Below are 23,479 nucleotides of genomic sequence, written 5' to 3'. Positions count from 1 at the left end.
CTGAGCATTGTACCCTCTGCCACCCTACCACCACCCTCAGCTTGCTTGCTTTCTTTTTACTTTTCTCTTTCTTTCTTTCTTTCTTCTTTCTTTCTTTCTTTCTTTCTTTCTTTCTTTCTTTCTTTCTTTCTTTCTTTCTTTTCTTTCTTTCTTTCTTTTTTCTTTCTTCTTTCTTTCTTTCTTTTTTTGGGGATAGAGTCTTGCTCTGTTGCTCAGGTTGGAATGCAGTGGTGGTCACTGAAACCTTCACTCCCCGGGTTCAAGTGAGTCTCCTGTCTGAGCCTTCTGAGTAGCTGGGATTACAGGCACATGCCACCACACCCAGCAAATTTTTGTATTTTTAGTGGAGATGGGGTTTTGTCATGTTGGTCAAGCTGGTCTTGAACTCCTGACCTCAGGTGATCTGCCTGTCTCAGCCTCTCAAAGTTCTGGGATTACAGCCATAAGCCACTGCACCTGGCTCCATCCTCAGCTTTCTAAAATATGATGTGTAGGTGTGGTGGTGAGGAGTCTTCTCTTCTGTGTTTGAAATCTACACAGAGAAGCAGAGAGGAGAGGTGATGCAGAATGAGAGAGAAAGGGAGACCTGATAACATTGTCCCTCTGGATCCCATGGCATGTGGGGCTTGTTCTACCTCTGGACTTTTTCCAGAGTAAGTAAAAAAGTCCCTTTCTTTCTTCAGCCTGTTTGAATTAGGTTTGAAGTTCCTTACAACTGAAGCCATGAAGAAAGTATCATGGATTAGCAATTGCTGAGTCTGTCCTGCAGACTCTGGGCGAGTGACGGATGAAAGGAGTACTCAGACACAGGTATACAGTGTTCAAGAGCAGCTAGGGGACTGCCAGCACTAGTGGTCAAAGAGAGTGAGCAGTCCAATCAGTTGGAGCTGCTAGCATTTACTGCATACAGACAATGCCAAAAACCTGGAGCAAACACAATCTGCTGGTAATTAATTTCTTCCCCCTTACAGGGAGCAGTCATGCTCATGAATGCGAAAGGGTTGGTTTTAGGACAACATGGGTAAACAAGCTATTTAGATCAACTCCCCTACATTTCCTTGTTCTTACTCCTTGCCCTTTGCCTCAGGGTAAGAAGAGCCACCGTCTGCTCATTCTTCCCTGAAGCTTTGCAAAACCTCCCAGCCTTCCAAGAAGGTTTGCATTTTTCCTACAATTTTTCCCACCACCCTGACCAATCTCCCACAAGTGACTGGGCCAGCGGTAGGGAGGTAAAATAATTTACCAAGACAGTTGTAGGTAGAAAAAGGCAGACTCATTAGAGAAAGTATGAAAATACCTTTCAAATAAGCAATGGACAGGATCAGTAGAAGAGGCACTGACTGCAAGGAAACAAAGGCTTGCTGGAGGTTTTATAGTTGGTTCTTGGGCTACAGAGTGCTCAGTGCTGATTAACACCAAGGGTGCAGGGAGCTAAGTTGCGTTTTATCATATCGGCTGCAGGTCTGGTAATAGCTGGGCACAGGAAGATTATGAGTTATTTGTGCAGGAGGGCTGTGTGTCCTGAACCATGTGGAAAGGCAGACTTGTGGCTTATCTGCTTCTTCTTTTTGCTTTTGCCTGCTCTTACCAGCCTGACTCCCTTTCCCTAATTAGGACACTTGAGAGAGAATTTAAGAGGGCCTTTGTCCTTTGATCCTCATGACCAACATGAGGCAAGACTGTTAGTTCACCATTTTGATGGGGAAGTGACAACTGAGAGATAAGCCATTGCTCAAGGTCTCATGGTTTTTAAGTGGTTGAGATAGAATTTATAGCCAGGCCTCTGACTCTGAGGCTGCTCTCTTAACAGTGAGTTCTAAGGCCTTCCAGGAAAATGTACCTGGTATTTCCTGTTTCCCACGCACATCTGCACCAGTTCCCAGCACATTCCACACGCCCCTCAAACAGGCCCTGGGTTTTCCCAGGTCTGCATTTTTACCTGGAACATGCTCTTTGCCCCACCTCTGCCTGGCAATATTTACTTAACTTTCCAATCTTGGATCAAATGTCAAATCTTTCTGGAAGGCTTCAATACCACACTCAGAAAGCAAGTACTTCCTCCCTGGAGTTTTAAGGCTTTTGATTAGACCCCTAGGCCAGGTAGCTACATTTGAGGGCTGATGGCACAGGATCGTGTAGGGATTTCTTAGGGAGACCTAAGTCTTGGGGAACTGATCATTTAAAGTTACCAGATTTAGGTGCTAGTCATTTTGATGGCATCTCAGCAAAACACCACACTTTTCAATAACAAGAAATGACACTGTCATGGAATGGGCAGTGCCTTTGGGGTAAGACAGAAGTGGGTCTGAATCTGGCTCTGGAACTCTAGAGCTTGGGTGACATTAAAAAGATTACCCATTTTCTCTGAGTCTCATTTTTCTCACCTGAATATGAGGATGAGAGCAGTACTGATCTTAGAGAGTTGAGAGAAGTAAATGGGATCATGAATGTTAAGGGCTTAGCACAGCATATATGTTTTTACATAAGGGATTACATCTTAAACTCATTTTTGCTCCTGTATGCAGAGCAGACACAGGTAACACACATACTTATTAAATGAAGGACCAAATCTTACGAATATCCGTCCTATAAACCTTCTCCCAGTCTTTGATAGCAAATGGCCACCTACGGTTGCTCAAAGAAGCTAAAGAGAATTGGAAGCAGCAGGACGGAAGAGAGGTGGAGGGAAATGGGAGTCAGAAAATAAACATCCTTTTAAGAAAGGCTTACAAGAGCAGTGCAGGTGTACCGGTGAGGCAAAAACCAGGATTAGCTTTGTTCCTTAAATGACCCACACTTCGTCCCTTACTTTGTCTTTTCTCAGAGGACACTGGGTGAGATGATCAATGACATAGGCTGCATTGTTTCTTTTGGAACTGTGCAGCGCTCCCAGTTCAATCTTCCTCATAAGCAGGCGTGAGGCAGTGGTGCAGTGGTGGTGTTGCCATGGTGGCAATAGCAGCTACCCAGCAGCTTCCTGACCTCTGAGTTGAAACTCTGGTTGTGTGACCTTGAAACCAATACTCATGTTGTGACCCTTAGCTTCTCCTCCAGCCCCTCCAAAAATGTTGAAAGCATACAATTATCTTTCTTATATCCCTCTCTGCTTGAAATACGTAGAGGGGTTTCTGTTTCCACCACTTAGCACTGAGTAATACACATTGTATAGAAAAACAAGCGTATTAAACATTAGTTTTAAGTTGGGCATGATGGCACACTCCTATAGTCCAAGCTACTCAGGAGTCTGACAAGGGAGAATTGCTTGAGGGCAGGACTTTGAGGATGTAGCAGGCTATGATTGACTTTTACCAGTGGGAAATATCCGAGTGGTGAATCCGTATGGGTCTGCAGCAACCTCAATTCTTGCTTCCTCAGAAGAAAGAATTCAGCCAAGGAGCATAAGGCAGAAAAAGAGACTGAAGCAAGTTTCAGAGTAGTTTATTTTAAAAGGATTTTTTATTTAAAAAAAGGCTTTAGAACAGGAAAGAAAGGAAAATTCACTTGGACCCAAGCAGGTACCTGAAGGTCAGGTGCAGTGTTGAACCTTGATCCTAGGACTTCATAGGCTGGCCCCTTTCCCATGATTCTTCCCTCAGGGTGGGCTGCCTGCATGCACAGTGCCCTCTTTATCCTTGGGAGATGAGCACTCACAGTGTTTAGGAAGTTGTGCACATGCCTATCTGAGGCTTCCTTCCCTTTTCTGGTGGAGTGCCCTCAGAGGATCATCCTCTGCCATTTTGTCTCTTAATGCATATGCCCAGGAAATTGTGTCTCCCTGGAGTTTGCTTTCAATTAACACTTTAGTGCAACAGGTGTGGACCATCAGGAGATGGCCTCTCCCTGGTGCTGGCTGCCAGTGCATCACTTTTAGAGAGGTTATGTGATCACTGCCAAACCATCACCTGATGTTCTTAAAAAAACTTTTTTTAATGTGAGACAATTTATTTAGAAAATTATAGAGATATGACAGTTATGAAGGTGGTCATAAGTGGTGGTATGCTGAAGCGTGGGAAACGCCGGTCTCATTTAATAATCAGAACCAGGTACCATCATTACCTTCAAGAGAAAACTTAGAGAGGTTAAGTGAATTCCTCAGAATTACATAGCTGTTAGGTAGTGGTTCTGACTCCACAGCTCACTTTTTGAAGCTGGGGAAAGAAGTTGGAACTGATTTGGTTGTCATCAGAGACCAAATATCAAGTGGCACCGTAACTGAGTCCTGAAGAATTAGTAGGATTTATCTGTGAGTGAGGTGGGGAGGGATTTCCAGGCTGACATGGACAAAGCTGTGGTGGCGTGAGTGAGCACTATGCATCTTGGGAACTGACGGAGCCCTTAAATTCTAGAGCAGAGGAGTTGCAAGGGAAACTGACTGGAGGTGATACTGAGAGGTGAGCAGGAATCTGGTCCTAGCGTGACGTGGTAAATGCCCCATAAACTGCATACCTTGACCATACCTCGGCTTTCTGTTGAAACTGCTCTCTGTAACCCAAATGTGACAGGAAAGCAGTCCAAACCAATGCCATTTTTGCCCCTGTGCCATTTTAGGAATCGTAGTAAGTAACTAAGGTCTGTGATTTCCACCCTACCCAGACAATGTGTAAACTAATGCTTATCTTGACTTCTGTGAATCACTTAAGTAACAATCAGAATGTCCAAAGCCCCCTGGCCCTCGGAATGTCCAAAGCCCCTCACCCCCACCCCCACCCAGGAGGTGGTTTACAGGCATACAAGGTCTTGACACCCTCCTTTTGGGGCCACAGGTTAGAGAGACACAAGTCTTCCGTGGCTGCCGGCAATAAAGACCCTGTAATTTGGCCTAGTCTTTGTCTCAGTGGTGATTTTGTGCTTGCTCGGTTACAACACTAGGAGTCCTTAAAAGCTATGATGAGGAGATGACACAATTCTGAAAGCCAAGGAGCCATGGAAGGATGTTAGTGACAGGGTGACCTATTTGGATGGGAATCTTAGAGAGGTTACTTCATCCAGTAGAGACTTGGGGCTTAGGATCTAAGCTGAGAGACAGGGGTGGGCTGAGGAGCCTGTAGGTATGTTTTGAGAACTAAAACCATTTCCTTCCACAGCTGACTTTCTACATGGACATCGTTTTACTGTTACACTGTCTTTATTAACATGACTTTACTATTCCAGGAAACTCTTGCCCAGAAGGATAGAGGTTACAAATATCCTGTGGTTCAGTTCAGGAACTTCCCAAATTTGTTTAAATGAATATCAAATGGTTAAACTTTTTAATAGAAAGTGTGAAACAACAGTTTGCTCCCCAGAATCTTTTGAACCCCTTCCCTCAAAATCCTCGCCTCACTGTGTCCTTAAGTCCTAAACTCAGATCAAGATCCTTATCAAACCCCGATCCAGCCCCTTCATTGAAATACCTGCCAGGAACCAGACTCCAAAACCTGATCTCTCTTAGTCCTCTGAACACTCTTAAGACTCTGGCAAGGTTTGTTTTCCTCACTGCCCAGGAGGCTTGGCTTTATCAAATAGTGAAACTGCCTATGCAAAAATTATGACAGTGAGAGAAATCTGATATAGCTTGTGCTAATCCGCTTTGTTAACTTTAAAAAGAAGGTAACAGTCTCTTCCCAGAACTAATCTTCTCCTTGAGCAGGAACTGAAACTGTCTTTGTACGACTCAGGAAAGTCCCCAAGGTTAGGATTATGGGAGCGGCCTGAATTCCAATAAAATGTAGGCGTAGTTAAATGATTACCAGGTATTGTTCCCTAGTTTGCTTTTCTATAAGCCCTTTACAGCTCAAGAGTCACGTCGCTGGAGGGCATAATTTTTGTAATTTACCAATCCCAATTGCTCCTACAGATAACATCATTATTGTCAAAACCTAAAATGGATCTTTGAGATATTTTTTCAGACTTTTGTATTCCGGCAACCAACTGACTCCACCTGGACTCGTGACTCATATCAAGGAACGTGACACCCACACAGAAACTCTCCAGAAACTAACTCAGCACGCAAAGACAATTTGGACACTCCTGTATTTCATTCCCAATCAATCAGCAGCACCCATTTCTTAGCCCCCTGCCAGCCAAATTATACCTAAAAACTCTACCCTCCAAACTTTTGGGAAGGTGAATTTGAGAAATATTTCCTGTCCTGCTTGGCTGGTGATAATTAACTCTTTTTTTTTTGGACAGGTCTCACTCTGTTGCCCAGGCTGGAGTGAAGTGGTGCAATCTTGGCTCACTGCAGCCTCAACCTTCTGGCCTCAAGTGATCCTCCTTCTTCAGCCTCCCTAGTAGCTGAGACTATGGGTGCATGACCACCACACCTGACTAATTTTGTTGTCAGAAAGGGGTCTTGATCCAAACCGTAAGAGAGTGTTCTTGGATGTCGCACAAGAAAGAATTCTAGGTCAATCCATACAGTAAAATGAAAGCAAGCTTATTAAGAAGGTAGAGGAACAGAGAATGGCTACTCCATAGGCAGAGCAGCCCCGAGGGCTGCTGATGGCCTGTTTTAATCATTATTTCCTGATTATATGCCAAAGAAAGGATGGATTATTCATACCTCCCCTTTTACACCATATAAGGTAACTTCCTGACATTGCCATGGTATTTGTAAACTGTCATGGTACTGGTGGGAGTGTAGCAGTGAGGATAACCAGAGGTCACTCTCATTGCCATCTTGGTTTTGGCAGGTTTTAGCTGGCTTCTTTACCTGTTTTATAAGCAAGGTCTTTATGAATTGTATCTTGTGCTGACTTCCTAACTCATCCTGTGACTTAGAATGCCTAACCAGCTGGGAGTCCAACCCAGCAGATCTTAGCCTTATTTTACCCAGCCCCTATTCAAGATGGACTTGCTCTGCTTCAAACACCTCTAACATTTCCTCCCTCCTTTTTATAAGAGAACCCTTAACCCTAAGGGTTGCAGAGAGATGAAGATCCATCTTCTGTAACTTCATGCTGAAGTTCTGCCTATTAGGGTCTCTTGTATTTGGGTAGAGAGGAGCTCAGTTAGAAAGCATTGGTATGGCGAGGGTCATTTATAACTTTTAAGTTCTGACAAAAGAAGATAGCTGGAAGTTTAATAAGTGTTCAGTTTAAGAGAACAGTGTGTAAACTTATCCTGCATTCCCACACAGAGTACAACAGCAATATATTTCACAAGAGTAAAGCTAAATAAGCAAAATTATCCCAAGTAAATGAAATAAGAAGCCTTTCCATCAACTGGGCAGTATGTGCCCAGAATTAGAATATTGATCCAGATTTTTATATTACTCATCCCTCTTGTTTCTTCTGAGCAGCAGCCAGAGATCACTAGGTGGTTCACAGGAATAAGCAGAGTTAATCTAGATTGTAGGAAAAAAAAACCTCAAAAATAACTTATGAGGTTAGAATCTAATAACAGATGTACCATAGTTCTTTAAACATAATTTTTTCTCTCTCCAGTCTGTCACTTTTATTAAAAACAAATCATAGTATGACTCATTTGCTTTGTTATACTCAACCTGATTATTTGTATAAAAAGCAAGAATAATTATTTTTCACATAGGTTTTTAAAGTTGGCTTTGTTGGAACTCTATTCCACAAGGAATCTCACATAAGATCACTTTTTAAAGCTGAGCCCAGCCATGGGTTTGCATCCTCAAAATACTTACGAGTTGGGTAAATTCCTCTCCTCTTGAGGTCCTAAGATTACCTGGGGCTCCAAGGTCTGTCAGAAAGTGACAGTCATTACTTACCAAAGGTCACAAACCCTGTAAAGGGACTGTGTAGACAAGGGATGAGGTCAGTTTTCCCAAGGGGCTTTTATTGGCTCTGTAAGTTAAGTTTGATTCCTTAAAGAAAAGCATGCTATTTTAGTCAAAACCTCAGTAAAATAACCAGTTTTTCCAGTTGTGTCTTGTTACAAATGAAAACAGATGCTTATTACACTGCTGCAAATAACTATATTGGCATTAATTAAGAATACTCACAGATAATCTTCAAATTTTGGAGAAATCAGGTAGAGAGAAACAAATATGCTCCAAATTTTATTCACAGGAGCATACTGTACTCAATTTTTAAAAGCTGTAAATAGCTCAAAGGAAAAGTTTTCATGACTCTGAAAAACAAAACAAAAAAATCAGCAATTTTTTAAAGCAAAAAGTCAAAAAAGATTACTTAAGTCTTCTATTAGTTCAGTCTATTCAGTTAACTCCTATTCTGCTTGATATTCATGATCATTTCAGCTTCTCATGAGTCTTGAAAGGTTTTTCCTCTATATAATGTCACAATCTCCAGAGTTACCAGAAAGACTGCATTTAAGAAAATCTTTTAGAGTTCTATAGTTGATTATAAACCACCTTTTGAAGAGGATTTAAACAAGACAGCAGTTGTCTGTGAATGACAAAAAGTCTTAGAGCAGCCAAAGTCAAAAGCACAGTTGAGGTGGGTACAGTGGCTCATGCTTGTAATCCCAGCAGTTTGGGATGCCAAAGTGGGCGGCCCACTTGAGATCAGGATTTCAAGACCAGTCTAGCCAACCTGGTGAAACTCCATCTCTACTAAAAATACAAAATTAGCCAGATGTGGTGGCATGTGCCTGTAATCCCAGTTACTTGGAGGCTGATGCAGGAGAATCACTTGAACCCAGGAGGCAGAGGTTGCAGTGCCAAGATTGTACCATTGCATTCCAGTCTGGGCAACAGAGCAAGACTCTGTCTCAAAACACAAACAAACAAAAAACAGTATTGACAAGGAAATTTGTTACCTCCGTGGCACACAGTAATTTAACATAACAATTATTACTGGTAATGCACACTAAGTCCTTATAGGAATTTCACATAACTTTGGAACATATCCCAGTAAGATATTGATACAAATACAACCCAAAGAAAGTAAAACATTATTTCATATTTGACAATGCTTCCTATATAACTTTTTTGCCAAATAAGCCAAATTATGTTATTTTTGGACTTCAGGAAACCTAATATGTTAAAATATTAGTTAGGTCAGAAAAAGACCTAATTTCTAATTTTCGTTAAAGAGCAATTAGTGCTCTAAGAAAAATCTGTTATGCTTTTATTCTAATATTCGATTTATGAAAAAGCTGAATATTACTCCTTTAACTTTAACCAATATGTTCAACACTTAATTTCTTTCATAAGACCAATTTTTCACAAACCTTCCAAAAAGTCAAAGAAGCAGTTTATTACCTTAAAGCATTTAGCAAACTTAATATCTGACCTGCCTAATTTAGACCAAATGTCTACTTTTTGGAAGATATTTTTATTTTACCAATAATCTTTAAAAGCATTTTTATTTCTCAAAGATTACTCAAATTGTGTGAACTAAAAGGCATCACACTTTTTACTTTTCTGACAAAATATTTGCCTATTTAGTTATTACACACCAAAGCTCTCTCTCATAATGTGAAGCAATTTTTAATACCCCTGAAAGTCAAAAACATCAGATAATGCAATGCAAAACAATACAGAGCCTTAGATTTTGAGAGGAATCCATCTACTTTGTGATTTCTGGGGTTCCATGAGGAAAAGAGAGGTTTTTCCCAAAACGGGATCCATGGCTCCTCCTATGTTTTTCCCAAGGATTTCCAGGCTATTAGAGCTTGAATAAGCTGATTTTTAACCACAGCATTCTTTTAAACAGTCCTTTAAAATCTCTTATTACTGGATATTAGCCAGGCCAAATAGCTGAGTTTCCAGGCTTTTGAACTTACCAAAAGCAACCTCACAGGTGAAACCAGTAAGTCTTAACAAAGTTATGTCTTGATCATGAGTGGTATGAGGTATTTTCAAAGAGGTGGTAAGCCATTTTTACAAGATCTAGAATCTCCAACGGTAGCTAAAAGAAAGGTTCAAGAAGGGAAACCAGAAGCTGTGCATGGAAGGGAAGAGAATCAACAAATGGTAAAGGTCAGATATCAAACCAGAAAGGAGTCATCCCCTAAGTTGGAATTGAACCCCGGCCACTATTGCAAAATGGCAGAGACCAAGAGAAAGTACTGCCACATAATTACAAGGTCAAGCTCCCAAGGAAATGAAACAAGATGAGAGGAAACTTTATCCAGTTTTTTTGGTTCCAGAGGCCTGTAGCAAAATTTGTAACTGACCAGTTTGCTGGGCCATCTTGAACAGTAGGTTTACAGGGGTCCTCGGCCCACATTCTATCCTAGAGTACCCCTCTTTATGACAGAAAATACAGAAAGACACACAAAGCACACCAGATTAAGGCTAGCCTCACAAATTCTTTTTCCCACTTATTGAAACTTTACAGAAGATAAACAGAGATTTTTACTATTCATTCGATCAGTTTGCACAGCAAGAGAGAAAGGCTAGAAGTCTGACTGGTAAGAGATTCTTACCCTTTTTTGCTTGTAGCCATTACTGGAGATAGTGAAAAAAAAAAGAGAGCGAAAAAAGAAATTCTTACTCTTTTGCCAGTATGCCAGGCTTCTAGGTTCCCTTTCTCTGAGCAGCCCTAGTGACCTAGCTCACTGCACCATAGCTCTGGGGCCAACTCTCAACACAAAGGAAAATTGTCTTTCTCTTTCCAGCTGGAGCAAAATATGTGTGACAAAACCCAGATCTTAGCCACTCTGCTTAGTACCCAATATCAAACTGGCAAGGCTCAAACTTGCCCCCGGTTGGCCCCATAATTGTTAATCCAACCTCCAACCATGAGTTTCAACTTTTGGTCTCTGGGAAAGTTGATCACCCTGGGTAGTAGAAAAGATAAGGAAAGGAGAGAAAAGGAGTAAAGCATTCTCTGCAGCAGAGTGAGGAAGGTAAAGAGCTCAGGGAGGCCAGAGAAAGACCCACTCATCCCAGCTATGCTTAATCAAAAGTTCAGGTGGCTGCTTATCAGTCATGAAGGGATCTTTTCTAGCAGTTTCACCAGCTCTCAAGTTTCTGCCTTTAGGAATGCAAAAGCTCCCCATGTCCCATGATCCTGTACATGCCTAATTCTGTCACCTGCAGCCATCAGTAAAGAGTGCAAGACAGATTAATCCAAAGAAATAGCAGTTAACATCCTGTAGTGCCAAATCCATTCTTAGTTGAGAGGGACTTTACCGAGGGGGGCCTCCAACCCCGTAAATTTTAGGAAGGACTCTTATCTTCCTAAGTTGGGCCTTGAACCCAGGTTTGGTCAAGTGTCCTTGCCTTTTATTAAGAGGGAACTTTAACCCACTATGTCTTAGGAAAGACTCTAACTTCCCTAAGTTGGGCCTCTAACCCAATCAAATCCTTTACCCGGGTACCCCACCATTTACCCAAATTTGGCCAAACAGTCCTAGTCTATGTCCTTTGGGTAGAGGGTCTCCTCAGTATAGTCTCTTCGTGGCTCACCAGAAAGATGCTACTGGATCTCAGAAACAAGTCCAGATTAAAAAAAGAAAGAAAGAAAGTGAAAACAAGTATATTAAGAAAGTAAAGAAATAAAAGAATGGCTACTCCATTGGCAGAGCAGCCCCAAGGGCCACTGGTTGGCCATTTTTATTGTTATTTCTTGATTATGTGCTAAACAAGGAGTGGATTATTCATGCCTCCCTTTTTTAGACCATGGCAATGTCAGGAAGTTACCCTATATGATCTAAAAATGTTAGACTATGGTTACCCTCACTAGCATTTGTAAGCTGTCATGGCACTGGTAGGCGTGTAGCAGTGAAGATGACTGGAGGTCACTGTCCTGGCCATCTTGGTTTTGGTGTTGGCTGGCTTCTGTTTTATCAGCAAGGTCTTTATGACCTGTATCTTGTGCCAACCTCCTATCTCATCCTGTACATTAGAATGCCTAAGCAGCTGGGTATGCAGCCCAGCACATCTCAGCCTTATTTTTCCCAGCCCCTATTCAAGATGTAGTTGCTCTGGTTCTAATGCCTCTGACAATTTTGTTTATTTTTTGTAGAGATGAGATCTCACTGTGCTGCCCAGGCTGGTCTCAAACTCCGGGCTCAAGTAATCCTCCTGCCTTCGTCTCCCAATGTGCTGAGATTACAGGTGTGAACCACCATGCCCAGCTAATTAAACCGTTTATTTGTTGCAATACCTCATGTTCTTAGTGTATCAGCTTTTCTGGATGGTGGGCATTTTTTTTTTTTTCCACAGCACCCACTGTTTATTAGGGGTGGCTTCCTGGAGTCGTGGCAACAGTGAACAGAAGGTCTGGCCAGCCCTCCCCACCGCACCGCTGGACGGAGCCCTGGGAGGGAGGGAGGCAGGAGGATGTCATTTACCGAGATTTACAGGCACTTCTTTCTCGACGGTTTGTGAGTCTTTCACTGCCTCGTGGATCGCACGGCAGATGAACTGTTTTTCTGCTCCCATTAAGCCCTGGTCACCTCCAGGCGGCTGAAGACGAAGAAGCCGGGGCCCTTGGTCTTGTGGGGCGGCGTGGTGCTATACCGGGAGGGCGGGAGCGCCACTCCATTGTGCAACCACTGCACCGAGATGTCCATGGGCAGGAAGTTCTGGATCAGGCAGCTGAGGGTTCGCTTGTCCGGGTTCCCCAACTCCTCTGGTGTTGCAAACACTTGGACTTCCGGGACAGCACGCGAGCCGCTCATCTTGGTCATGGACCAAACAAGGGCCCTGGGCAGGTGGGGTGGGTCACCCTGCAGTGGTAGGTCTTTCCCTCGATCCAATCTCTGGTGCCCACTGGCAGGGTGGACGCGATGGTGACCGTGCCATTGCACTGCTTCTGCTGCTTTGGGATCATGTTGGGCGCCAGGTCCACCACCAGACAGGTGATCGTGGGGGATTTGCTGACGAACAAGTCCAAGGGGCTGGGCCGGCTCACGTAGGTGCTCACCCCTCTCGGGTTGGAGTCTGTACACTTCTTGGCACTTTCCTCAAAGGTGTCGCCTTGATAGGTGTGGTTGGACAGCCAGCGCTTCTGGGTCCGCAGAGGATGAGCTCGCTCTGCCTGGAGGCCAGCTTGCCCTCCAGCATGGGAGCAGAGACGGTCCAGTTCACGTTCACGACCTGCCCGTTCTGCAGCCAGGTGATGTTGATGTCGCCTGGGGTGTACCCGGAAACAGACACAGGAGCTGGATGGTCGGGGGGAAGTGTCCGCCGCCACCACAGGAGGACTGCAGGATCTTCACCGTGGGCGTGTCGACATCCCTGGAGCAGACTCTGAAGGTTTTTTCGACCAGGTCTGGGGATGATGGAGTATGTGCCACCCTGCAGGTGAACCCCTGCTTCTTCCATGCACCCCAGACGGTCAGCTGGCTGGTGGTGGCGTAGTGGCCAGAGGCCATGGGGGTGGTGGCTGGGAGGGTCACAACAATCCCGTTGAGGGAGCCTGTGTCCCAGGTCATGGTCACTGGCATGGGGAAGTATCCTGTGGCCAGGCAGCCCACGGTCACGAAGGCTTTGTTCTTAACTTCTTTGCAGCAGGGGATCAAGGGGAAGACGGATGGGTGCTGTGTGGAGGCTGAAGTGCTGGGTCCTCCGTCTGGTGCCCGCGGCTGGTGTGGCCCGTCTGGCTCCCTGTTGGGTCCCTGGATGGCCCCCAGATAATTGAACAGTTTATTTGTTGCAATACCTCATGTTCTTAGTGTATCAGCTTTTCTGGACGGTGGGCAAGACGAACCCATTAGGCTGTTACAGTTTGGGTGCTATTTTCTGGGATCTGGACCTGGAGAATCTGCTCGCAGCAGAGGGAGCCAGCCACGGTGGCACGAGCACCTGCAGTCCCAGCTACTTAGAAGGCTGAGGTGGGAGAATCACTTGAGCCCACAAATTAGAGTTGTAGCCTAGGCAACATAGTGAGACCCTGTCTCTAATTTTACAAAAAGAGAGAAAGAGAAAGAGGAAATAGGAGAAGAAGAGCCAGGGAAAAGAAATGCAGGAGACATCAACATTCGAAGGCAGTGGAGGAGCCAAGGTAATTTTTTGACAGAGAATCCAATGCTAGCGGAAATTCCATCTAGATTCACAGGCCCTGGAAAGCAGGACTTTGAGAAATGGAGAGGAGGTAATTTGGAATCAAGAGCCTTCAGATGGATAGAACACAATGAGTGCTAGGTAGGGGTGAGGGTGGCAATTAGAAACCAGCTCCAGCCTGGCTCATGGTGGGACAGAGGTGATGAGGTGCCTGGAATTGGAAAGAAGTGTGGGAAGTGAAGGGAGAAGGTGCTGAGACAAACTTGACTCTGGAATGTCCCCAGACAGGCTCTGACGGGGCTCTCCTGAGAAGAACTTCGGCTTGGTAGCTGGAGCAGGCTCTCTGGGCCAAGGGGAGGACAGGGTGGGGTAAAGCCTGGGAGAATGGCTGTAAGACTCTTACTGCGAGAACTCAGTGAGCTGCTACCCTCCGCCTTCCCCACTACACAAACTCCCCTTCCTGCTTTGTTGGTGATTCCTTACCTCTGGACACTTCCAGTGCATTTATAGCTAACTTTATAATCAGATGCATACTTGTCATTTTGTAAGTATAGCTCTGGGTCACTCTTTGCCCATCAATTAACTCAATTATGGTGTTTGCTGTCTATCTTCTTTCTACTTTCTGGATACCTTTTATGGACCTAGACGTAGTTCCAGGGACACTTTGAATAGAAAGGCCAGGCTGAGATGAGAGTTGGAGCCTGGAGGCCCCTTGGACCACAGGACATTAGAACATTTACTCCTGTGCCAGGGAGTCTTAGTCACCCAATTGAACAACTAGCCTTCTAGATTTAGAAGAAGCACACACATAGTTTTCTCTCAGGCCCCTGCTTTCTCCCTTCCCATTCCCCCACTAGCAGAAATATATCTAGTGAGTTCTACTGACTAGCAGAAATATATCCACCCTGTATTGTGATAAGGTGACCTTATTGTATTTCTAAAGGGCAAGTGTGTTGTTGGTAGTCTCCTCTTAAGGAAATCAAAAGGCTTGCCTGAGTGGTGGGTGCGGTTAGAGCCAGGCCCCCGGTCTTCTTGCATTCATGTGTGGAGAAATTGCTTTCAGCAAATTGCTTACAGTTTGTTTTATTATTCCCTATGCTTGGACTGTGTCCATTCATTCATTTATTCAGCATGTATTTACTGAGCACCTACTATATGTCAAAATGCCTGCTCTCATGGAGCTTGTACTCAAGATTAATGATATCAGAATGCATATATTGTATATGTATTACATATAAAATATATACTTAATTAGATTGAAGAAAAACAAAACAAGGTAGCATGGTAAGGAGCTAGAGAGTAATGAGGATTGACATTTTAGGAGGAGCAGAGAACAGTGACCTGACTGAAGTGAGGAGAGCCATGTGGCTCTCCAGGACCAGAAGTTTCAGGCAGAGGGAATACCACGTGTAAAATCCAGAGACTAAGGTGGTGGGTGTTGGCTGACTTTGAGGATGAGCAAGGTTGCCACTGTGGCTGGAGTGGAGTTGGAGTTGAGAATAAGTGGTAAGGAGGTGGGTCAGAGAAGCAGCCAGAGCCGAGGCTGGACTTTGCATTTTGTTCTGAGCATGACAGGAAGCTGCTGAGCAAGGGAGGGACTTGATCTGGATTCTATTTCTGATGAGCACTTGCTGCTATGTGGGGTGAGGGAAGAAGCAAGGAGAACAGTTGGGGGAGAGAGAGTGTAATAGAATCAGGTTCTATTATAAAGGAAGAGCAACCAGAATTTTCTAATGGAAAAGGATGTGGAGTGTGAAACCAAGAGAGGAGTAGTAAAAGACACCAAGGGTTTTGGCCTGAACAACTCAGGGACAGGGTGTCATTTAATGAGATGGGAAGTTTTGAAGAGGAACAGGACTGAGGGTGGCCATGGTGAAATGTGGCTTTGAGATGTGTGGTGGAGAAGGTGGAGGTATTAACAAGTCTGGAGTGCTGGAATGAGATCAGGTTGGACATGAAAATCTGGGAGTCATCAACGTGTGTTTTGAAAGCCCATTAAGACTGTCTGCAAAGAAACAGATGGTAAGTGTTTTAGGCATTGTGGGCCATACTATCTGTCCCAACCACTCAACTCTGCTATTATAATATGAAAGCAGCCATAGACAATATGTGAATGAATGATCATGACCATGTTCCAATAAAACTTTATTTTAGAAAGCAGATAGTGGGCCATATTTGGCCCATAGCCTATAGATTGACAACCCTTGGACTAGGCGGTATTACCTAGGTAGAACTGCAAAAAGAAAGAACTCAGAGCCTCAGGGCATTCCAACATTTAGAAATTGGGAAGAGGAGAGGGATCTAAGAGAAAGAGATACAGCAAGCAGCAAGAGAAGAGGCAAATTAAGAGATTGGGGTGGCATGGGAGATGGAAGATGTTTCAAGAAGGACAAACCAATATTATGGTGCCAATAAACATTGTGAAATACATTGAAATGGACAAAAAAATGGAGTGTTCTGTCCAGATACCTTTTAGGGTTATGTTCATCTTTCATTGTGTTTGAGCTATTTTGCAACTTCGTAAGTTGTAGAAAACTGATATAATGCAAATGATTCTTGTCTATGAAAACGAATCATGTCCAGTTCAATGCAATTAGTTGCACTGGTAGAATTGGTAGAATGCAATTGCCCTGTGAATAAACCACTTTGCATCTATAATCATATGATGCTTAACCACAGAATATGTTCTAAGAAATGTGGTATTTTTAGGCAATTTTGTCATTGTGCAAACGTTATAAAGTGTACTTACACAAACCTAGATGGTATAGCCCACTATACAACTATGCTCTAGGAGAGAGTCTATTGCTCCAAGGCTACAAACCTAAACATCATGTTACTTCACTGAATACTGTAGACAATTGTAGCACAATGGTGAGTATTTCTGCATCTAAACATATTTAAATATTAAAAAGACACCGTAAAAAAAATGTGGTGTAAAAGATTTTTTTTTTTTTTTTTTGAGACGGAGTTTCGCTCTTGTTACCCAGGCTGGAGTGCAATGGCGCGATCTCGGCTCACCGCAATCTCCGCCTCCTGGGTTCAGGCAATTCTCCTGCCTCAGCCTCCCGAGCAGCTGGGATTACAGGCACGCGCCACCATGCCCAGCTAATTTTTTGTAATTTTAGTAGAGACGGGGTTTCACCATGTTGACCAAGATGGTCTCGATCTGTTGACCTCGTGATCCACCCGCCTCGGCCTCCCAAAGTGCTGGGATTACAGGCTTGAGCCACCGCGCCTGGCCAAAAGATTTAAAATACTACATGTATGTAGTGCACTTATCAGGAATGGAGCTTGCAGGACTGGAAATTGCTCTGGGTGAGCCAGTGAGTAAGAGATAGTAAATGTCAAGGCCTAGGACATTATTGTACCTGACTGTAGCTTTTATAAACACTGTACACCTAGGCTGCACTAAGTATAGTTGAAGTATTTTTTTTCAATACTAAATTAACCTTAGATTACTGTAATTTTTTATCCTATGAACTTTAAAATGTTGACAATCTTGTTGACTCTTTAATAATATTTAGCTTAAAACAAATGCATTGTACAGCTGTACAAAAATATTTTTTCTTTATATCCTTATTTTATAAACTTCTTTATTTTTAAATTAAATTTTTTTTTTTTACTTTTTAAACTTTTTTTTGTTAAAAATGAAGACAGAAATACATACATTAGCCTAAGCTACACAGGGTAAGGATTATCAATATCACTGCCTTCCTGTTCTACTCCTTGTCCCACTGGAAGGTCTCCAGGGACATTAATACCCATGGGGCTGTCATCTCCTATGACAACAATGCCATCTTCTGGAGCACCTCCTGAAGGACTTATCTTAGGCTGTTTTACAGTTAACTTTTTTTTTTGAAAGAGTTTTGCTCTTGTTGCCCAGGCTGGAGTGCAATGGTGCAATCTTGGCTCACTGCAACCTCTGCCTCCTGGGTTCAAGCAATTCTCCTGCTTCAGCCTTCTGAGTAGCTGGGATTCCAGGCATGCACCACCACACCCGGCTAATTTTGTATTTTTAGTAGAGATGGGGTTTCTCCATGTTGGTCATGCTGGTCTTGAAATCCCTACCACAGGTGATCCTCCTCCCTCGGCCTCCCAAAGTGCTGAAATTACAGGTGTGAGCCACTGCGCCCAGCCTACAGCCAACTTTTTAAAATAAATGCAATGAGTACACTCTAAAATGATGATAGTATAGTAAATATGCAAACTGGTATACAGTTCTTTATTATCATTATGAAGTCCTATGCATTGTACATAATTGTATGTGCTATGTGTTTATACAACTGGCAGCATGGTAGATTTGTTCACACCAGCATCACCACACATCACACATATGTGAGTAATGCATTGTGCTATGATATTAGGACAGCTATGATGTTATGAGGCAACAGGAATTTTTCAGCTCCATTATAACCTATGGGGATACCAACGTATATGGGGTCCGTTGCTGACCAAAATGTTGTTTTGCAATGTGTGACTACATTTGTAAATTTATAATAGCATTCCTTTTTGCTTTTGTTTGTGAGGTTCATTAACTTCTTTAAACTGGTTGTAGCATGTTACTGGTTCCCTCATTAGCAAGCAAAAGAAAGTAATTTACATATGTTCATTTTGTATTTGCATGTGAGCTATGATTTTACTTTTTGGAAATAAGTATTATTTAACAGTGGAGATTGAGTAAAATAAAGATTAAGAATTAACACTTAACTTTGGCAACATGGAGATCGTGGTGATTATGATAAGAGCTATTTTGGAGTACAAGGGGTGAAAGACTGATTGAAATAAATTGTATAAAGCTATAATAATAAAGACATATGGGCACCAGGGTAATTAAGTAGGCCAATGGAACAGAGTTAGAGATGCCAGAATAAACCCACACATAAATAGAAACTTTATAGATGGCAGAGGAGGTAATGCAGGAAAAGGAGGGAATAGTCAATAAATGGTGCTGGTACCATTTGTCATCTACATGAGAAAAAAACCAAAACTGGACCTCAAACAAATCAATCTGTTCTAGTGGATTTAAGACTTTGATATGGTTTGGATCTGTGTCCCTGCCCAAATCTCACGTCAAATTATAATCCCCTATGTTGGAGAGGGGCCTGGTGGGAGGTGACTGGATCATGGAGGTGGATTTCTCATGAATGGTTTAGTGCCAACCTCTTGGTGCCGTTCTCCATGATAACGAGTGAGTTACTGTGAGATCTGGACATGTAAAAGTGTGTAGCCCCTCCGTACCTCTCTTGCTTCACTTGGCCATGTAACACGCCTGCTTCCCCTTTGCCTTCTGCCATGATTGTAATTTTCCTGAGGCTTCCCCAGAAGCTGAGCAGATGCCAGCACCATGCTTCCTGTACAGCTTCCAGAACAGAGAGCCAATTAAAATTTTTTCTTTGTAAATTACCCCATCTCAGGTATTTCTTTACAGCAATGTGAAAACTTTTAGTAAAAATCGAAGAGAATATTTTTGTGGCCTCATGGTAATGAAAAAAATTTTAAATAAGACACAAAATCACAAACCTTAAAGGAAAATATTTATGAATTTGGCACCATTAAAATAAAAAAAAACACTTTCGATTGTCAAAGGACACATTAAAGAGATTGAAAATACAATTAGTCATAACACATAACTGACAAAAGATGGGTATCCAGATTCTGCAAAGAACACTTACAAATCAATATAAATAAAAATAACCCAATAGAAAAAGGTTCAAAAAATATAAATAAACAATTATCAGTAGAGAAAACTAAAATGATCAATGAACATATGAAAAGATGTAAAACCTCACTACTAATTAGCGAACTGCAAATTAGTATCCCAATGTAATACATTTCACATCTCTCAAATGAACTAGTCTTTAAGAGTTTGATGATCCAAGTATTAGCTAAGTTCTGGGGAAATTAGAACTTTCATACTCTCTTAATTTGAAGGTAAATTGGTATAATCACTTTAGAAAGCAATTTGGAAATATTTAGTATTTTAAGTTTTTCTAAGGTATATCTAGTCTAAGGTATTTTTCTAAGGTATATCACGCTATTTGTGAGTATTGTGCATACTCACAAATACGTACAGAGGGACAGTTTATAGCAGTGTTGCTGTTGTAAAATTTTGGATATAAACTGTCCATCAATAAGAAAATGGTTAAGTAAATTGTGATTTATTGGAACAATGAATTATTATGTAGCAATGAAAAAGAATTGATTAGAGCTGCATGTGTCAATATGGATGAATTTCACAAATACATGTTCAAGGGAAAGAGCAAGTTGTACAATACATGTTCATACCTAGTTTTCAGTGTACAGATCTTGCACATTTTTATCAGATTTATCCCTAAGTATATTTTTAGTGCTATTGAAAATGGTAGGTTAGGCTGGGCATGGTGGCTTGTGCTTGCAATCCCAGCATGGCTTTGGGAGGCTGAGGTGGGAGGATTGCTCCAGTCCAGGAGTTCAAGATCAGCCTCGGCAACATAGTGAGACCTCCTCTCTACAAAGGAAACAAAAATAGCTGGGCACAGTGGATCATGCCTGTAATCCCATCATTTAGGGAGGCAGAGGTGGGGGTGTAGCTTGAGCCCAGGAGTTTGAGACCTGCCTGGCCAATATAGTGAGACCAAGTTCTCTAGAAAAAGTGGGGAAAAGACAAAAGTAATAAAAATTTAAAAAGTTAGTTGGGCATTGTGGTGCATGCCTGAAGTCACAGATACTCGAAAGGCTGAGGTGGGAGGATTACTTGAGCCAGGGAGGTTGAGGCTACAGTGGGCTATGATCATTCTACTGCTCTCCAGCCTATCAGAGTAACAGAATAAGACCCTATCTCAAAAAAAAAAATTTCCGATTTCTTTTTTTTTTAATTTCGGATTTCTAATTGTTCCTTACTAGTATATAGAAATACAGTAACTATTGTATATTAATCTTACATTCTATAACTTTGCTAAAATCACTTATTCTAGTTAGCTATTAAAAGTGTATTTCATCAGATTTTCTCTATATATGACCATGTCATCTGTGAATAAATTACAGTTTTATTTCTTCCTTTTCAATCTGAATGCCTTTTTCCCACCAAACACTCTAGTTAGAACCTGCATACAAGGGTGAATAGAAGCTACAAGAACAGACATCCTTGCCTTGTTCCCAATCTTTGGGAGAAAACATACAGTCTTTCACATGAAGTATACTGTTAGCTATGGGTTTGTTTTTTTTTGATGCCCTTTATGAGATGGATATAATTCCCTTCTATTTTTTGTTCAGTGCTTTTATTATGAAAAGGTGCTGGCTTCTCTCAAATGCTTTTTTTTTTGCATTGATTAGGATGGTCATATGTTTTTTCATATGATCTGTTAGTATGGTAATTTATATTGTTTGATTTTTGGATGTTAAATCACTCTTGCATTCTTTTGATAAATCTCATGTGCTCATGATATATTGTCCTTTTAAAATATAAAGAGACATCTGATTTGCTAAAATATTGTCAAGCATTATATCTATATTCATATAGGTATATTGGTGTATAGTTTTCTTGTCTTATAATGTCTTACCTGATTTTGATATCAGAGTAATGCCAGACCATTCAGTGATTTGGGAGGTATCTCCTTCACTTCAACTTCCTTGAACAGTTTGTGCAGAATCAGTATTATTTCTACTTTAACTGTTCAACCCTGAGGTTTTCTTTCTTTTCATTTCTTTTTTCTTTTTTTGAGGCAGGGTCTCACTCTGTCACCCAGGCTGGAGTGCGGTGGCCCAATCATGGTTCATTGCAGCCTGACTTTCCAGGCTCAAGCAATCATTTCACCTCAGCCTCCCAAGTAGCTAGGATTACAGGCATGCACCACCATGCCTGGCCAAACTTTATGTATTTTTTATAGAGATAAGGTTTCACCATGTTGCCCAGGCTGATTTCAAACTCCTTGGCTCAAGAGATCCTCCTGCCTCAGCCTCCCAAAGTGTTAGGATTACAGGTGTGAGCCACTGCACCCTGCCAACCCTGGGGTTTTCTTTGTGGAAACATGTGTCAGTCTGTTCGCATTGCTATAAAGGAATACCTGAGACTGGATAATCTGTAAAGAAAGGAGACTTATTTGGCTCATGGTTCTGCAGGCTGTACATGAAGCATAGTGCCAGCATCTGGTTCTGATGAGGGCCTCAGGAAGCTTCCAGTCATGGCAGAAGATGAAACAGTGCCTGTGAGTCACATGGTGAGAGAAGGAGCAAGAGAAAAGGGGAAGGAAGTTCAAGACTCTTTCAAACAACCAGATCTTGTATGAACTCATAACTGAGAACTCATTACTGGGGAGGATGGCACCAAGACATTCATGAAGGGTCTATGCTCCAAACACCTCCCATCAGGCCACACCCCCAGCATTGGGAACTACATTTCAACACGAGAGTTGGAGGAGACAAACATCCAGACTATCTCAGAAGGTTTTTAACTGCATATTTAATTTCTTTAACAGATGAAGGCCTATTCTGACTATTTCTTCTTGAGTGTTCTTGGATTGTATTTTTCAAGAAATTTGTCCATTTTATCCATGTCGTGGCATTTCTATCTGATGTAATTAGAATAGTGTTCATATCAAAGTTCGGTTTCTCCATATTTTTTCCAGGTAACTCTCCCTTTGGTGCTTTTCGGAGCCATCAGACCCACTCTTGATGCTCTGCTCTGGCGGACCTCTGTCCTGGCCCTCAAACTGTCGGACTTCTCTGAGAAAGCAATATGTGTGCTCAGATTTTAGGGATGAGGTGGAGAAATTCAAAGAGAGGGCATTTGCTCTGGAACTGAGGCTACCAAAGTGACCAAGAGAATGCATCCCTGTTCTCTGGGAGCTCAAGGTCTAGTGGTCTTACAGCCTGTAGTAGCACACTGACAGTGCAGCCAGGGACCGGCAGGCTGACTAGAGAAGGCGACTGACTCTCGCTGTGGATGTAGTCAGAAACTGGCTTTCTGCTTCAGGGTGCAGACCCGCCGCTCACCTTTCTTCCCTAAATTTCATGCACCTGCTACCTTCCAGAAGGAAGATCACCCTCTGCTTGGGTTGGTTATGTGCCAAACCTCTGTCCACTCCAAAGGCTGGGAATGACGTGGTCTGCTTATTAAAAATCAGATTCCTGTACCCTAGGCAGGCTGCATCATCGGAGATGGAGTCTAGAAACATATAGGTCTCGCTATATGTTGCCCAGGCTGGTCTCAAACTCCTGGGCTCCAAGCAATCCTCCCGCCTCAGCCTCCCAAAGAGCTGAAATTACAAGCCTGAGCCACTGCGCCGGCCTAAATATACCTTTTAAACCAAATGTTGCAGTAGGTTCTTAGGCATGAAAGTTTGAGAGCCACGGTTGTGAGGGGCGTCACGCTGAAGGCCGTATGTTCTTGCTGTCCCCAGACCGAGCCTGGCCCTTGCATTTCCACCCTGGGCTCTTTCTCGGTGCCAACTTTTCCGAGGCGTCGGGGCTTCCCTCGGGCGTGGCGACCCTGCGGGACGCGGTGTCAAGAGCCAGGCTGGGTGGGGGAGCAGCGGGGCTTGGGGCGTGGGCACCCTGGGATCCCGGGCTCCTGGGACCACAGCGACAGGGAAGGAGGCGGGAAGAAGCCGAAGATACTTTGGGGGACGAAGG

At 42.8% G+C, this 23,479-nt stretch overlaps 1 long non-coding RNA gene and 1 pseudogene across 1 annotated transcript; one reads left to right on the top strand and one right to left on the bottom strand.

Annotated features, from left to right (window-relative positions):
* The first annotated feature begins 30 nt into the window (after window positions 1-30).
* LOC128931808 (uncharacterized) lies at window positions 31-12,073 on the top strand. Its single transcript, XR_008480792.2, has 3 exons — window positions 31-263; window positions 541-653; window positions 11,889-12,073. It is a non-coding gene; the product is annotated as an uncharacterized LOC128931808 (long non-coding RNA).
* Window positions 12,074-12,208: 135 nt separating this feature from the next.
* LOC103792632 (immunoglobulin heavy constant epsilon pseudogene) lies at window positions 12,209-23,267 on the bottom strand (annotated as a pseudogene).
* Window positions 23,268-23,479: the final 212 nt, after the last annotated feature.

The sequence above is a fragment of the Callithrix jacchus genome, chromosome 4 (genome assembly GCF_049354715.1).
Source record: "Callithrix jacchus isolate 240 chromosome 4, calJac240_pri, whole genome shotgun sequence".
Lineage (NCBI taxonomy): Eukaryota > Metazoa > Chordata > Mammalia > Primates > Cebidae > Callithrix > Callithrix jacchus.
The sequence above is the reverse complement of the archived record's forward strand: the minus strand, read 5'-3'. Positions and strand labels throughout refer to the sequence as shown.